Here is a 13,699-nt window from a genome sequence, read left to right as displayed (position 1 = left end):
TATAATGATAACAATGACAAAATGATAATATCTACTGAGCATGTGCCACTTCCGGCCACTGTGCTAAGTGTTTTATATGTTTCATCTCATTGGCTGTTGACCATAAGCTGATAAGGTATTATTAGTCCCATTTTACACATAAAAAAGCTGAGGCATCAGAGATTGAACAGCCTAGGGTTGCAGAGCTAATAACTAGGAGAAAGCCAACATTCAAACCAACCAGGCAGCCTAACCACCACGCAATGCTACCTATAAAGAAGCAGAGAAACGAGCACAGAGAGGGGCGGTGACTCACTCCAGGTCACACAGCTCCATCTGTAACAGAATCAGGGTGAGGACACAAATCTCCTTAACTCCTGGTTCAGTGACCATTCCACTCCCTCCTGTTGCCTCTTAGTCCTTACTAGTGCACACAGGCACACAGCAGTGAACATGCTTCTGCTCATCTCCAAGTTCAGTCACTAATTACAGCAGCAGTCGGGGTGCAGACAAGGGCTAAGGGCTGCACCTTATGAGAAGTGCCCAGATGAAAGGCCTGCTGTGCCCATTGCGAACACCGGGACTCATCATCTCCCTCTCTCTATTTTAATAAGCGTTTCATTATCTGCTCCCCCTCCCTCGATCGGAGCGCTGATGCGGGTCCAAGGTGCCAGCCTGTGTGGCAGGAGGAGCCCAAGCTGGCAGGTTTGCTCAATGGCATCAGGTTGCAGAACTACCCGCTCAACCCATCATCTGCTCCCGGGGAGCAGGGGGGGGCGGGGGGTGGCAAAGTGCTGGTTTCCAAGGCCCCTCCCTTTGCAGTATCCCAGCTGAGTCTGAACAAATGTTCCTGATTTTCTTTTCAACGGCTGATGAAATAGGCCAGTGAGCAGCTCTCTGGAAAGAGGGGTCCCTACAAGGGGCGGCCCAGCCACCACCATTTGCTCCTCCCAGGGAAGGGGAGAGAGTGAACGCTGGACAGGCCTTGGGAGAGAAGCAGCCTGCATACAGATACGGGTTCCCAGCAGGCACTGACATTACCCCCTCCCGAAAACTGGTGGAGGCCAGGGGCCTGGCTCACTATACTGTGTAGCGGGGGGCACAGTGGGATAAGACAGCCGGGAGAGGTGTCCACCACTGGACCGAAGGCAGAGAGAGCGGGGCTGCCTAGCACCCTGAGAGGTTAGGCTCTTCTGATTTTACGTTGCAAAGCCACTCAGATCTCCTAGGCCAGCACCCTTGTGTCACAGGCTGAGAAAGCATGTCCAAGAGGGGAAGTGACTCACCCAAAGCCACACTGATGACCCAGAAGACTGGGCTCCATTCCCGACCCCCTCCCACAAATCCCTGCCACAAACTCTTGCTTTGATACTGCCGGGCACACCTGCCCCTGCCCAGCACCCTGTCCTCCAGCCCACCCCTCACACCATCAAAACCTTATTCGGCAACTCAAGGAGCTATTTCCAAGCTCACGTGGAATTTTTTTTATTGGGGAGGGGCTACTTTTTGGACCAATCCAAGGTGCCCTAACTCCAACTCCAGATGAACTTCTGCTTCTAGAACAGCGGTTCTCAACCTGTGGGTCGCAACCCCTTTGGCGGTCGAACGACCCTTTCACAGGGGTCACCTAAGACCATCCTGCATATCAGATATTTACATGACGATTCATAACAGTAGCAACATGACAGTTATGAAGTAGCAACGAAAATAATTTTATGGTGGGGTCACAACATGAGAAACTGTATTTAAAGGGCCAGAAGGTTGAGAACCACTGTTCTAGAAGGTGCCCTGGAACTTTCACGGGTGCACTGGCATGTCAGCCACGGGCTGCATAAAGATGCCGCCAAGGGTCAGGCATTTGAATGTATTTGGGGACGGGGTGACAAGGACACAGCCTGACCAAGACGTGAAAAGTGGCGGAATCAGAGATCTCCGAGTCAGCAGCCCGGGGTCTCAGTTCCCTCTTCTCTTCAGGGCACGTGGGGGCTGGGGGGCAGTGCGGGGAGAACGGGTGGAACAGGACAGGGCAGGCTTTCCTCCTCAGAAAAACAAGTCACTGAAAACAAAACCAAACAACCCTTTTGTTTTCTGGCCCCATGGAATGTCTTGAAGCCGCATCCAGGGACAGCGGCTCCTCCACCCTTTCCTCTGTCTCTGCTCCTCCTCTTCTGCTCACAATAAAAATCATGCTGATCTTTCCCTGTGGCAGCTCTGTCCTAGAGCAGGTTGGTAGCATCCAGCAAAAACAATGGGTGGGCTGCGAGGCAAGCAAGAGCCTCAACTCTCTTTCTGGACCCTCCCCGCTTCCATCATCTCTGCAGGAGACTCGGGGGACACACAGGAGGGGGGCCGCCCAGTGTGCACAGTTTCTAGCCAAGAGAAAGATGCAAACTTCCGCTGTGAGGCCACCGCACGGTCTTTGATGTGCTTATTTGTACTCACTTGGGGTGCAGGGAGGAGGCAGGAGAGAGGGGATCAGAGAGAGCGATGAGGAGGCAGTCCCTTCAGTGTCCCTTCAATGTCGAACAGCCCCACACATGACAGAGTAGACACTCTTCACCGATGCCAGCAGCTGCCTTACTTCCCAAGGCGTCTGCAGGGACAGAGACTCAACACACACGGTCCCTGAGGTCAGACAGGGCACACAGAGCAGGTCTCCACCAATCAGTGTGAAATGACCAGATGACTGTGGCCCGTGGACCACAGATGGGAGGGGCGGGGGCTCTTGTTGACTGCTGAGAAAATGACAAGGGTCCCCCATTGCCCCCACCCTTGCCTCCCAGCTTATTTGTGCCCAGAGAGAGTGTGGATAGGAGTGGATGTGACATGCCAGGAGGCCTCACCCAGGCACAGCAGGTAGGGACCTGGCCAGATCCAGGGAACAAAGGTACAACTTTCACAGAAAGGGGGGTGCATGCAGCGACTGGGGGGGGGGGTCAGAATCCAGAGAAACCTCAAAAAGTTAATTCTCCCAGTCATTTTCTCCACACGGATTTGCTGTTACTGTACAGTTTCTCTCCTTTTTTTGTTTTCCTGGCGGTGACTTTTTTATTCACCAATACACCCTGACAGCCCAGCTTCCCAGCACACGGTGCAGTTACAAATGAAGCACCCCAGCCTCACACTCGACCCTCTCCCCCAGTCCGGCTGTGCGGAGGGGTGCTCCTCCCGGCGGGGCCCCAGGTGTGTTGGAGGGTCTGTGGTTGTCTGTCCTGGATTTCAGTACATTTGTCTGGAAGGAACCAGCCCTACTGGCCTTCCTATGGGTGAAAGAGCCGGGGAAATGCGCCCCCTGGCGGGAGCCAACTCACCTCGATCCAGCCGGGTCCCAAAGCCGGCGTGAACCCACCAGAGCCCGCCAGCCCTCCAAGCGGACTCCCGCTACACCCCCTAAATCTGCACACACCTGGGCTTCGGACCCACCGAGAACCACACAGAATCTCTGCTTCCCCAAACCGCACACACCGTGTAGGGGATCCAGGGGCCCCCGAAGGAAAGGGTGGCGCCCCGGCCTCGCCCCGCCGCCAGGGACCCCGAAGGCGGCAGGCTCTCAGTGCCCCTGCTGGGCCCAGTGATCTGCTAGCCGGGATCTTCGCTTCTCATCCCTAGACCTAATCCTGCCCTGCTACAGAGTCGGGTGGCGCGCGCACCCTCCCTCGGGGTGCAGCCCTCGCCGAGACCCCAACCTTGTAACCACACCTGCCACCCTCCGCCATTCTCCCGGCGCCCCCACTCACCCACCCAGAGCTCCCGAAGCCGACTGGCGCTGCACCTGTCCGCGGGGAAGCCCCAGCCCTCGGCGGATTCGGAGCAGGAATTAGAGGCGAACACGTCTCCCTTTCCTCCTCCGCATGCTGGTTTAAGTAAAACTTGGTTCCAGAGCTTCCCCGGACCGTCCTGGGATACCCCTGATGGCACCCCTACCCCACCCACCATGCCCAACAGTCTCCCGCGGGGAGCGCGCGGGGAGTCTCCAAGTCCTAGGGCGCAGCGGCAGGGCGCACTGAGTAAAGGAAGGTGTGGAGCCCCCTACCTTCCAGCTGCAGCGGCCGGACCCCGCGCCAACTCCCGCCGGCGGCCGCGGGGGAAACTTTCCCGGGGCGGATAGGCGCGCTCTCAACTTGCTGGGCGCGGGCTGCCTTCCAGGCGCGGCGAGTCCCGGGACCCGCTGGCGCGAGGCGATGACCGCGGAGGCTGCGCTCGCTCACTCGGGGCTCGGGGCTCGGGGCGCGGGGCTGGAGGCCGGGCTCGGGCGGCCTCGCGCGGCTCCGCTGTGGATCGCCCCACGCTGCGTCCGCCCCGCAGCCTGGAGCCCCCGAGATGCCGGCGGCAGCTGCAGGCACTCGCGCGCCCGCCCGCCGGCCCCACCTCCCAACCACCGCTCCGTCCCTCCCTCTCTCCCGCGCTCCCTCCCCTCCCCAAACCTCCTCCCTTTCAGTCTCCAGTCGCCGCCAACACTGCTGCCTCCGCGGCCGCCAGGAGCACAGTCTCCTTCGCAGGCTGCCCCTCGCCACCTCCCTCCCTTGGTCTCCGCCGTCAGTCCAGCATCCAGGCCTTGCTCTGGGGGCCTGGGGCCAACTTCTGCCCTTCTCCTCTTCCTTCGCCCCCCGCGCGCCTCCCCTCTCTGCCGATGGACCCACTTCCGCTGTGAAAGTGGGCAGAGTGGCACGCTAGACCTGGAGTATTTATTCCAGAGAACTTGACGTTGCCCCACCGTGATCCAGTTGCGGGGTTGGGGGGAGTGACCCCTCCATCCGGGCCTGCTCCTAGGCTTCTGATGCCGGGGGAGTACCTGCTGAAAGCCAGGCTGTGGCAGATAATAGAGGCCCCTGGAGGGGTTGCAGCAGGGAGGGGCTGACCCTAGACCAGATGCAAAGACTTGATTGTAAGAGGCCAGATCTGTGTCTCCAATCTCAGGACTTGTCTTTTCATCTCTGTGCTGCTGCCACAGCCTCACGCCCCCTCCTCAGCCCCTGACACATGACTTCAGGGAGACGTGGAACCTCTGAACCTCCTCTGTAAAGCGGCTACCCACCCACTTGCCCCAGATGAAATGGGTAAGCAAGCAGATCAAAGCTGACAGCGCAAGTGAAAGTGTTTGCTAAACCCCAGAGGAGAAGGGCTCAGGTTGTCCACTCCTCTACTCCTCTTCCCTGGGCAGCTTCTTTTTTTTTTTTTTTTTTTTAATCCCCTCCCTGAAGCACCCATACCCATATTTGCTGGCCCTGAACATTCAAGCACACAAGCTCTGTAGGAGGCCCCGTGGTCAACTGATTCTCACTAAAGAGTGAGTGACTGATAGGAGTCGACTACTCCAGTCTTGGATATGAATGTTGGTGCTATCAGGCCACAGGGCAGAGTTTCAAGGGGCAGGAAGTTGCTGCCTTTGCTTGCCCACATTCCAGGAAAAGGATACATCCCTCATAAGGCAGCGGTTCTCAACCTGTGGGTCGCGACCCCTTCGGCAGTCAAACAACCCTTTCACAGGGGTCACCTAAGACCATCCTGCATATCAGATATTTACATTACGATTCATAACAGTAGCAACATTACAGTTATGAAGTAGCAACGAAAATAATTTTATGGTTGGGTCACAACTTGAGGAACTGTATTTAAAGGGCCAGAAGGTTGAAAACCACTGCTTCTAAGGACTTCAAGGATGTCTGGTCCTTTCAGCCATTTCACGGAGTTACTGGATAAACTGAGGAGGGGCTAATAGAGTAGAGATGTGGCTGGGAGAAAAAAGGCGTGGTGGGGGGGGGGGGGAACACATGGGATCCGCAATTTTTAAAGGGATCTAATGAGCTACGCTTCCCCAAGCAGGGGCGGGAATCTCTAATAGTTCAAGTTCTGTAACACAAGGACAGGGAAAACACTAAAGGGCCTGAGGCTCCACACTCATGCTTTCAGCTGCCAAAACAGAGTTGAGAGAGAGGCTGACCCTTTGAGCTGAGAAACCCCACAGGCCCTGCGTTTATGGAATGCTGTTGGAAGAGGCTATCTGTGTGGGCCTCTCTGGACTCAAGGCGCACATAAATTTAAAGAGGAAAAAAGCATGAGCCTACGGTGAGGGTGCTGGGACCTGGGTGGTGGAGCCCAGATAAAGTCAGAGGGAGGGAGGGGGGAGGGAGGGAGGGAAGGAGGGAGGGAGGGGGGGAGGAAGTGAGTGTCTGAGGGTCTGGGGGATTGGTCAAAGCAGGCAGGAGGAAGGTGGGGGGAGAGAATGCAGGAGATGAGGACCCAGCAGGCCCACTGGACCACTCGGACATCCAGCTGGGAAGATAGCTCCAGTTCCAAGTCCAAGTCCACCAGGCCCCAGCCATTCCCCTGCCACCAGGAGATTCTGGCCATATCTGCACACCAGCTAGAACTGGTTGCTTAACAGCTTTCTTTAAATCACCTCTTGCTTTGTTATTGTTTTACTTCAATGTGCTTGTTTTTACAAAGAAACGCTATATCATTACCATAAATGGAAAACCAGAATCGCATCACTATAAATAGAAGGCACCCATAAAATAAATACAATGAAAATGAAAGTGTTATTAAATTCTAACAATGTATATTTAACCACAATTTAATATATATATATATATATATATATATATATATATATATATATATATTCCCGCAAGATAATACTGCTTAAGGACGGTGCTGAGCTGGAGCCCACCCTCTATTGAAAAGGGAGATGAGCGAGGGCTAGAAGGGTGTTAGAGATATATTAGCAACAAACCAGGACTCCCACATTGTGATCAAAAGGACGGAAAGAGAGCAGGGGGCTCCCCAGCTCCGACTCCTGGGAAGGTCAGTGGGGTTCTGAAGATCTCTGGCTGCCTGGTGCTGAATCTCCTTGAAGAACTCTTCTATCCCACCATTGGGAAACATGATTCTAAGTGTATTAGGCAAATGTCCTATTTGTCAGAAGTTACCAGCCACAAGAGTTCAGTCCTGGGCGGGAGAAGTGATCCCTGCTGCCGAGAGCGGGCCTCCCTCTCACAGGTGACCTTGGGGAAGTCACTTCCTTCTCTGGCCTGTGTCTCCACCTGTACAACGAGGAGCTTGGACAAATGGCCTCTCTGATCCCTTTTGCTATTCATTGATAAAAGCAAGAAAGGAAACTGGGAGAAGAGGGGATGAGGAGGGGAGGGACTGGGAAAGGGAGAGGACGGGAAGGGGCCACAAACAGGGTCAGCAAGTCTCCGGAGGGACAGGGGTGGTGTTACAGCCACTGCTGACTGATTGGAGTCTAGGTTGTCACAGACCAGGGGTGCCATGGCCCAGAATGTTCTAGACTCCTCATTTGCCCATTCTGGACAGTTCATTGTCATCCAACCACCTCATTTTACAGATGGGGAAACTGAGGAAGGAACACAGACTAGATCCTAGTCCTGGTCAGAGAGCTGGGCATCCGACTGAGGTCTGGTGACTCCCAGGCCATGGCCCTTTCTGCTCGCACCCCTGGGGTTTGGGGGTCTAGTAGAAATGGTTCTTTGGAAAATTCTCACCTTTCCTCCGAGGGGCTCTTAGGCTCTGTTTTCTCTGGAAAGCCCCAAATTCACCAGGGTGTGGCCAATGCTGGGCAGCCCAGGAGCTAAGTCCAGTCATTGGAGTGAGCACCCACACACTGGCATCCTAGGGGCACTAATGCAGAGCAAAGAGCCCCAAACCAGGAGTCCACAGGCCAGAATTCCAGTCCTGGTGATCTTGTCAGTTCCCTTTCCTCTCTGGACCTCTGTGAACCCATCTGTAAATGAGACAGTTGGTTTCAAGTTGGGCTGGCAGTTCCTGCTCCAGGGTATCCACTGGCAGCCACAGGAGAGGAGGGAAATCCCTCTTCCAGCTTTAGCCAGAAGCAGGCTACCTTTTTATCTGTTTTGTATGATGGTGCCTCACTTGTGATTTTAAGGAGAAAGGATCCTTGGCTTAAAAAAGAATGTAAAATCACTAGAAGGGATGATCTCTTGCTCCTAATTTATAAATTCACTAGAGGCCCGATACACAAAAATTCATGCAAGAGTAGTCCTTCCTTCCCCCAGCTGCCAGCACTGGCTTCCCTCCAGCACCCAGAACCCAGGCTGCTTCCCTCCTCCAGCCACTGGCAGGCACCCGGGACCTGGGCTGGCTTCCCTCTGGCCCCGGCTTTGTTAGGAAGGACATCCGGAATGACGTCTGGTCTAATTACCATATTACCCTTTTATTATTATAGACTAGAGGCCCAGTGCACAAAATCTGTGCACAAGGGGTTGTGCGGGGGGGCGGGGGTCCTCAGCCTGGCCTACACCCTCTCTAATCCGGGACATCCCTCTCGCAATCCGGGACTGCTGGCTCCTAACCGCTCACCTGCCCGCCTGCCTGATTGCCCCTAACCACTCTGCCTGCCTGCCTGATTACCCCTAACCGCCTCTGCCTTGGCCCCCGCCACCGTGCCTTTGTCTGGAACGACGTCTGGAAGGACGTCCAGAAGACATCAGGTCTATCTGGTCTAATTAGCATATTACCCTTTTATTTGTATACATGGCTGATTAGACTGTGAGCTTCTCAAGGGTGGGGCCCTGCCTTATTCATCTCTGAGTCTCCAGAGCTTGGCACAAAATCAGGGCTTAAGGGGAAGTTGGAGGCCACTTCCTAAATGTGCTACCTCAATCCAGCCACTTAAACACTCCAGCCTTAGCTGACGCATTTCTAAAGTGGGGATCGTAACCACACCTCTGGCACTGGGTGGCTGGGAGAGTCTCACAGAGCGCTCTCAGCACAGTCCTGGCACATAACAGATGCTCAATCAAGGTGAACCGGATGCACAAATGGATGGCTGGATGATACTAAATGGGCCAACCTTTTCTCCAGCAGGCATCTTGACCTTATAACCCAGCTTTTCCAAAGCAGTCTGCATTTTCAACATTTAATCATTGCCTCCCTGATTTTTTTTTCTGAATAATCTCTTTTTATATGCAATTTGCAATCATTTCCCCAACATGACAGTTCATTAAAAGTACAACTGAGAGTGATTGAATTTATTTATCTTCGCAGTGATTTTCATAGAAATAAATTTGCAAATCCTAAGACTGTCCTTGGGGGATTGAAGCATGCGGTCTTGACCCTTCAAGGCCTGGACTAGTTTCAGGCATCCCCCTCTCCTTCTCTCTTTTTTTCCCTCCAACAAGATACCCACAGGCCATGGCCAGCCTCTCTGAGTGTTTTCAGTACAAGGCCCAAGGGCCTGCCTGCCAAGGTCCTCCTCCACCCCCAGGAATGCTGCTGGCTGGCTGCTGGAAAAAAGGATGGTGCTCGCTTCCTCCCAACCCTCTTCAGGAACAGAGATAGGTTCTGGGTGGCTGTGCTGGGAGGAGCCCAGTGTCCAGCTTCTGCTGGCACTTGTAGCCTAACTTTCCAGAAAGCAGAACCCAGGGAGAAGACGCCTAGCTTCTTTGTTCACCAGCTGTGTGGCTTTGGGCAAGTTACTTTGCCTCTCTGGGCTTTAGACTCCTAATCTTAAGGTGAGAAAGGGATATTGTATGCCAGGCACTGTCATAAGGTCTTTAGAGCAATAGCTCATTTAAACCTCCAAACAACTCTATTATTCACAGAGAGAGAAACTCAAAGAGACCTGCCTAATGTCACCCAGCAGATAAAGAGCTGAGATTCAAACATTTCTATTTTCACTTCTACCAGGACAATATGTTCATGAGAAAGGGAGAGAAGGGTGAGCAGGGAAGAGGTCAGGAGTCCTGGGGCCATCCTGGCATTGAACATTCTGGCTGTGTGGCCTTGGCAGAGTGGCCTAACTTCTCTGAGCCTCCCTCCTCTTTTGTAAAAGGAGGTGCTAACACCTACCCCACGGGCCCGTTGTAAACTTTGAGAGAGATGAAGTCTGCATAGGGGCTTTGAAAACCAGAAAGGGTGTAACAGATGTAAGTCTTTGTTTAAATAGCCTTTATCACCCATGTAGAGCTACAAGTTTGGAACCCAGGGGTTCCCCGTGCAACTCAGTCATGCCACAAATACTTATGAAGCCACCATTGTGGGCCAGGAACCGGCTTCTTACCTGGACACCCACACCAGAGTAAGGACAAAAAAAATGTGCATGGTCCTGGCCTTTATTTGAATGACTGAACCATCAACATCATCAGTTAATTTTAAATTTAAGACTCCTCTTGTACCACAGCTCTCCCATTTTACAGATGAAAACAGTGAGGTTAAGCTGGGAGTGGGCAGGGGTAACTTAATGAAGATACGCCAGCAAGTTGCCTTCAGCGTTTAGGGGAGATTGGGTCCTGCGTTCCACATAAGTGCTCTTTTGATCAATCCTTCTGCCTTATTTTCTGCTCTGTGATCCTCAGTTGCTCCCGGATAACGTCTCTCCTCTGCTAACTATTAGTCCCCACACCTCTGCTCCCCGAGCCTCTTAGGTCCTCTGTGCTCTGCTGCAAACACCTCCCAAAGAGGAAGAAATGGGAAGGCAATTACACATTATTGGTCAAGCAGGGGCCTCGGGCAACATCCAGGAATTGCTCCAGAAAGCCCCAGGGGTGGGGTCATGGCCAAGGGCTCTCCTGCCCAGGAGCAGAGGACACCTCTCATCTGAGTTGCTATGGGGGTAACGGTGATGAAGATCCATTTCCAGGCAACAGCAGGATGTTGCTTTTGTCTGGGGCAGATTAGATGTGAGCTGAAACCTCAGCCCATTGGGACCCTGAGCAAGTCACTTGATTTCCCTGGAGCCCAGTTTCCTCCTCTGCAAAATGGAGGTAGTAACTACCTCTTGGGGCTTGAGATGGTGAATTGAAACAACACATGTAAAGCGCCTAACAGAAGGCACACAGTAAGCCTTCAAGACAGTGGTATCTACTTCCCTTGCAGACCAAGTCTCATTGACAGACGAAACATTGACAGCCTACTATGTGCTTAGAGGGAGGCGAAGCTACAAAGGCCATAGCCGAGAACTTTATTGAACTCCTACTAAACTCCAGCATTTCACTAAATACTGTAGCTCTAGTTATTCCTCCCAAGAATGCTAGTAGGAAGATTCTATTATTGTGCCCATTTTACAGAAAGGAAACTGAGGGTCAGGCTGTTACCTGTCCTTGATCACTCGGCTGGTGAGTGGCAGAGCTGAAATTGAAACCCAGGCAGTGGTGTTCCAGCCCAGGTTCTCTATTTTGACTCATGCTGCTTGGTGAATTCTTCCCAATAGCCCCGTGGTTTTTACCATTGTCCTCATTTTACGGGTGAGTAAAGCGAGGTTCAGAGAGGTGGAGTGACTCAGGGTCAGAGCTAGAAAGAACTCCAGATGTTTTGACTCGAGTCCCATGACTTTTGAGACAGAGGAAAGGTGACTGGCCTTTGGGGTTCCCTCCAGCCACGAAGGGCTGCCTACTAAGTCACCCTCAAGGAGTCAAGCAGGGCTCTCAGGCCACCGGGGCGCTTGGGGCGCGGTTACAAGGAGGCTCGTCCTCCTCCTGATCATTCAATTTGATGTCTGTCTTACGGTGCCAGTCAGCTGCAGAGAGTGGGACTAAGGAACCTGGATCCACACTGGGCCATCTCCGGGCTCCAGGGCAGACCTGCACCTGCTGTGACATGACAGGGCCATGAGTCAACAGGCCCTGCTCCTGTCACAGAGGCAGCATAGGCTGGCTTCTACTCCCTGGCTCTCTTCAACCTCTTCTTCCTCCCTCCTGCCACCGCCCTTCCCTCTCCCTCTGTTATGGATTGAATTGTGTTCCCCCAAAGGCTGCTGAAGTCCTAACCCCCAGTAAATGTGAATGTGACCTTATTTGGAAATAGTGTCTCTGTAGATGATATAGTTAAGATGAGATCATTAGGGTGGGCTCTAATCCAATACGACTGGTGTCCTTACTTTAAAAAAAAAAAAAAGGAAGCCTGTACACAGACAGACCCGAGGGAAGACAGTGTGGAGACACACAAAGAGAAAGCCATGTGATGATGGAGGCAGAGGTTGGACTCGTGCGGCTGCAAGGCCAAGAATGCCGAGGGTTGCTGGCCACCATCAGAAGCTAGCAAGAGGCAAGGGGAGGTGCTATCCAGAATCCCAGAAGGAGCGTGGCCCTGCCACTGCCTTAACTTCAGACGGCCAGCATCAGAAATGTGAGACCAGCGTGTTCTGTTCTTTTAAGCCGTCTGGTCTGTGGTCCTTTATTATGGCAGCTCTAGGACCCTAGGACCCCCTCTCTCTCTTTGCTCCCCGACTTGGCCTCCACATCCAAACATGCACGTCAAGGTGACCAGGCTCAAAAGAAAGGACTTGCCTCAAGTTCTCACCAACAAGTGTGCTCTGTGCCTGCTGTCCCTGGGACAGGTGCACAAGACAGTGGACTCCAGAGGCTCTCGTGCTCCTTAGAAAAGGGGTTCCTGCTTCTTTAACATTACAGAGCATTCACTATGTCCCAGGTGCTTTGCTAAGAACTTTCTGAATGTTTACTACTATCATTATCCCCATTTCGCAGGTGGGAAAATTGAGGCACAGAATGGCTGGGTAATTTGACAAATGCACAGCTAATTGGCAGAGCTGGGATTCAAACTCAGGCAATCGACTCCTGGACCTGAGCTCTTAACCACTTTATCTTGCTGCCTCTCATAGCGCTATCCCACTGTGTCCGCTTCCCCACCTGTTAAATGGGAACAGCTAACAATCGCACACCCTGTTACGTGCACTGGGATCCTAGTTCCCATCGTGGAGCTCACAAGCCTTGGAGACGGAAGGAACTGTGATGATTGGCTAACCCTCTACTTGAGTGTGTATGTGTCTGTGCTTGTGTGTGTACACGCCCATGCTTTTGTGTGTGTGTGTGTGTGTGTGTGTGTGAGAAAGGGTACATGTCAGTGCTTGTATGTGTGTGTTTATGTGTATATATGTGTGTCTATACTTGTGTGCATACATGCCTGTGCGTGTGTGTGTGGGGGGGGGTGTATCTCTGTGTGTGTTTTTGGGGGGGCGTTACACATCCACACTGACTAATGGCGTCTTTTTATTTTTCAGAGTGAGGCTGATTCACTTAATCAAATTAATGTTCACATTTTGACTGACTCATTTAATGGGAACAGCCAGTTCGTGTGCCAATATGTGAACTGGCCCTCAAGACCCTTCCACCAAAAAACTACGGACTGTGTCTTGTTCCTGCGTTAACAAGCCTTGGGCAGCGATCAGCTTTCCCGTGACTGGTTCTTGTTTTTCACGGAGACGCCTGCTGACCTCCGTCTGGCATGCTGACAAAAGAGGATGTGCGAAGGACGGTGGGGAATAGGCCTCCCAGGAGAGAGGGAGAGGGCCGTAGTTCACTTATCAAAAGCGCTTTTCCCAGCCGACTTTCCTCGCAGGTGCGGAACCTACACATCACAGCGGGGACGCGGCGGCCAAGTTCGCCCGCTGCTCTGCAGCGGAACCCGGGCCAAGGCCCATTAGTCCAGCTGTCCGCTTCCCTCCTTCCAGCGATTCTTTTTCCCGGGCTTTTCTTCGCTACGACTGCCTGCCTGATTCCGGGCTTTGTATTCCAAATACGAAAACCTCTAATCAACCTAGAGGCAGGCTTATGCCTGATTTATTCCCCTGCTACACAGGAGCCGGAGCTGATTCTGAGGTGGGCGGAAGGCCCCATGTGCAGTTTCTAGAAATGCTTCCCCAGCATAAACAGCTTAGCTCCACAAAGCTAAGTGGCTCCATTTTTTAAGAAGCTGACCTTTGCTACGAGACCTTGGGTCCGCT

General features: G+C 53.0%; 1 protein-coding gene across 1 annotated transcript in view; it reads right to left on the bottom strand.

Annotated features, from left to right (window-relative positions):
* Positions 1-4,339, bottom strand: part of TSPAN18 (tetraspanin 18) — a 144,789-nt gene extending 140,450 nt beyond the window's left edge. Inside the window, exon 1 of the mRNA XM_081098443.1 lies at positions 4,013-4,339. The gene's annotated coding sequence lies outside the window, so the exon portion shown is untranslated. The remainder of the gene's footprint in view (positions 1-4,012) is intronic.
* Positions 4,340-13,699: the final 9,360 nt, after the last annotated feature.

This window comes from Myotis nattereri (genome assembly GCF_964212035.1).
Source record: "Myotis nattereri genome assembly, chromosome: 9".
Taxonomy (NCBI): domain Eukaryota; kingdom Metazoa; phylum Chordata; class Mammalia; order Chiroptera; family Vespertilionidae; genus Myotis; species Myotis nattereri.
This window is presented reverse-complemented; position numbering and strand designations above follow the sequence as displayed.